Source organism: Pan paniscus, chromosome 3 (assembly GCF_029289425.2).
Source record: "Pan paniscus chromosome 3, NHGRI_mPanPan1-v2.0_pri, whole genome shotgun sequence".
Lineage (NCBI taxonomy): Eukaryota > Metazoa > Chordata > Mammalia > Primates > Hominidae > Pan > Pan paniscus.
Window position 1 is genome coordinate 105,686,751 of NC_073252.2, and position 4,055 is coordinate 105,690,805.

Below are 4,055 nucleotides of genomic sequence, written 5' to 3' on the forward strand. Positions count from 1 at the left end.
GCTGAATGAGTAGAAATCAGCCACACTCACCTGCACTGGGTCTTTTAACTTCTGTTATTGCCTGCCTCTGGATCCCTCAGATCCAGTTTTCTTTCCTTGGGCTTTGACCCAAAGCTTGTAATTGAGTTTGGGACAAAAATGTGTCTCAGGGGGCAGTGCATGAACTTCTTATCATAAGCTGAATGCTAAGGTGAAACTGTGGAATTTAGTGCCCCCCCAACAAGGGAGAAAAAATGGTGTCTTGTGACATGACCAGATAACTAGTGGCTATAATTTTGCTTGCCAAGGTTTGGGTGCATTGTGCTTAGCTTTGGTTAGTTCCCTTGGTCTTACTTTCCCAAAAAGGAAACCTCTAGGTGATGGGCATCCTATTTATTCCCATCACCTGGCAGGATTTGCAGGATAATTACTCAGAACTAGAATATCAACCCAGATTTCTACATTACCCATCCCTCTTGTTCCTTCTGAGCTGCAGTTGGAGATTGCTGGTTGGTTCACAGTAACAAGCAGGGTTAGTCTAAAATGTAGCCAAAAACTTAAAAACAGCTAAGTTTAGAATTTAATGACAAATGTATAAGTTTTGAAACATTTCTCTCTCTCCAGTCACTTTTGTTAAAAAAAAATCATGATAGAACTGAGTTATCTGCAAAATAGACTTTAGTCTTATACTTGGCTTGAATATTTGCATAAAGTGCAGCAAGAATAATTATTTCTACATAGGTCTTTTAGATTGGCTTTGATGGAACTCTGTTCCACAAGGAATCTCAGATAGGATCTTTGAAAGCAGAGCCCAGCCATGGGTTTGTATCCTCAAATACCTGTGAGTTGGGTGATACTCCCCTCTTAAGGTCCCAAGATAAACTAGGAGCTCCCGGGCCTGTTAGAAAGTAACATTCTTTACTGACCACAGGTCAGGAACCCTGTACAAGAACTCTGTAGACAAGAGTATGAGGCCAGTTTTTTTCTTAAGGGGCTTTTATCAGCTCTGCAAGTTGAGCTTGACTCCTTAAAGGGAAGCATATCCTTTCAGTCAAAGCCTTGGTAAAACAACCAGTTTCTCCAATTGTGTTCTGTTGCAAAAGAAAATTGATTTTATTGCACTGATGCAAACAACTATATTGCCATAAGTTGAGAATATTCGCAGATAGTTTCCAAATTCTAGAGGAACCAGGTAGAGAGAAACCAACATGCTCCAAATTTTCTTCACAGGAGTATACCTTACTCAATTATCAAAGGCTGTAAATAGTTCAAAATAAGTTTTCTTGACTCTGAAAAACAAAACAAGGATCAGCAATATTCCAAGCAAAAGTCAAAAGATTGTTTCAGTTTTCTGAGTTCAGTCAATTTAGTTCTTGTTTTGCTTGATATCCATAAATATTCAGCTCTTCATGAGTCCTGTACATTTTTCCTGTACTCAAATATCACAATTTACATAGTTATCAGAAACCTGTATTTAAACACACTTAGCTAGAACTTATAGAACTTCAGAGTTCTATAGCTTATTATAAACAATATTTTTAAAAGGATTAAAACAAGACAACAATTGTCTATGAATAATAAAATGTCCAGGGTAGTTACAGTTAGAAACAAAATTAATAAAGAAGTTTAGTTATCTCTGTGGTTTACAAAAACTTAACATAATAACTTCAATTATGATTGATAGCATATACTCAGATATTAGAATTTTAGAAACCCCAGACAATTTTGGAACATATATTAGTATTATTCAACAAAATATAGCCTAAAGAAGACTGAACACCATTTTGGCAACCCCATGTAATGAAACATGTCAGATAATCCTGTTTACCTCTTTTCTGTGTACTCCAGGGGCCCTTCTGAAGCATCTGAAAAGTCAGGTGTCAGGAAAGACAATTTTGAAACTGAAGTCTGATTTTGAGAAGCCTGTTAAATATGTTAGAGGTTTAAAACATTTGATGTTATGAAACAGAATTCCAGATTACATAAATTATTTATTTTACCAAAATGATGACTCAGAAACTTTAAAAAAGCAAAAACCTTTTATAACCCTTTACAAATTTTGGTAAAGAGCAGTTGAGTGCCTTAAGAGTACCTTGTGTGCTTATTTTAATGCTCAATTTACAGAAAAACTCTATAATACCCTTTGAATTTAGTCAGTACGTTCACACATGGAATTTTTGCAAGATTAACTTTTACAATCCTCCCATCACTTGTTTGAACTTTTAACTTCATCCTACTTAATTTAAAACAATTATTTAACCCTAGGCAAGAATTTACACTTTTAAGCCTTCTTATAACCTTTTATTAAAAACACATTTTACTGTTCTCACACACCTTGCATGTAAATCTATTTCCAGCAGTCTCAATTATATGTCATAATGGTAACTTTTAGCAATTTTTAACTTTAATGTAAAACCTGGTACGTTGTTTTGATTATGTGCTACATGCAGCCAAGGCTTGACCCCTTCCAGCATAATTAAGGGTGTGGCTAGTTCCATATGTCCCCAGGCCTTACCTTCTTATTCTTATGTAAATATTCCTCCACCAGGGAGAAAAGCTTAATTGCTGGGGACAAAGCTGGACTCCCTGGCCAAGGACTGGGAGACTCCCTAGCCAAGGACTGGGAGACTCCATGGTGCATCGCAGGGAATGCCAGCCAGCCGTGTGGGGTGCCTTAAGGCCCTGGCGGCAGTTGTGGCTTATTGCTGCCCTGAGTAGCTGTTGAACACTGCACACACATGTGGCAGACATGGCCATGCACCCCAGGCAGCAGGGAAGAGGGAGCAGGGAGCTGTCCCACCCAACCATCCCATGCATGCACCCACCTGTGGCTGCTGGGATGGGTGTGGACCACCTCCAGTATTGTAAAAGGAAAGATAGGTGCCATTACTCTCCTGAAAAAAAAATAAGAGGAATGTCATAGGACCAAAAGGCTCAGAAGCAAAAGTAAAAGGTTTTGGGTCTCCATTTTACTCACCCTTCCTCAGGTCCCACATTCTGGGTACCAAAAACTATAAAGCAATAAATCCCCATTCTCCCCATCCCCAAGACCCTGGAAACCAGCATTCTACTTTCTGTCTCTATGCATTTGCTTACTCTAGGTACCTCATATAAGTGAAACCATACAATATTTGTCTTTCTGTGATGGGCTTACTTCACTTACCATACTGTTCACAAATTTCATACATATGGGGGCATGTATCCAAATTTCATTCCTTTTTAAGACAAATTAATATTCCACTGCATGTTTATACCAAACTTTATTCATTCATGTATCGGTGGGCATTTGGGTATTTCTACTTTTAAGTTAAATTAAGTTTAGGCCTGAGGTTGCCTCTATACTTGAGTCCTTATGTGGCAAACTGCAACATTGGTAGACAGACTACTAATTGAAAGCTTAATTTAGGAGTACATAAACTCTTCTAACAACTGGCTGAGTTCTAGTCAATCACAGCAGCTGAGCTTCAGTCAATTGCAGGTGGCCCACTCATTCAAATAAGGTAAAACACTGAGCTGTAACCAACTAAGCTGACTGTGCATCATGTCTTCTCCATCCATAAATGTTATCTGACCACTTTGGGGTCCCAGAGTTCTTAGAATCTATTCTGGTTCTGAGGGCTGCCCAATTCCAGAATTGTGAATGAAAGCTAATTAAGATCTTTAAACTAAATTTATTGTAATTTTGTCTTTCGATACCACCTTTAGGCTACTGTGAATAATGCTGCTATGAACATTGGTGCAAAAGAATCTCTTTGAGTTCCTGCTTTCAATTTTTTCAGGTATATACTGAGAAATTGAATTTTGGTAATTCTAAGTTTAGCTTTTTGGGGAACCACTGTACTGTTTTCTACAACTGCTGCTCCATGTTACATTCCCATGAGCTATGCACTAAGGTTTTAATTTCTCCACATCCTCACCAACACTTGTTATTTTCTGTTTTTTTTAAAATAATAACCAACCTAATGAGTGTGATCATTTATTTTTATACATGTGCCAATTGTACTAATAGTCCTAATTATCTTTTAATAGAAAATTTAAAGGATGAGATAAAGCTACAGTTTGAGTACACTTTATCC

The 4,055-nt window shown here is 37.6% G+C and overlaps 1 long non-coding RNA gene across 1 annotated transcript; it reads right to left on the reverse strand.

Annotated features, from left to right (window-relative positions):
* Window positions 1–956: 956 nt before the first annotated feature.
* On the reverse strand, window positions 957–2,873 carry LOC117980026 (uncharacterized). Its single transcript, XR_004671152.2, has 3 exons — window positions 2,805–2,873; window positions 1,808–1,902; window positions 957–1,268 (listed from the first exon to the last, which is right to left on the reverse strand). It is a non-coding gene; the product is annotated as an uncharacterized LOC117980026 (long non-coding RNA).
* Between the last annotated feature and the right edge of the window lie 1,182 nt (window positions 2,874–4,055).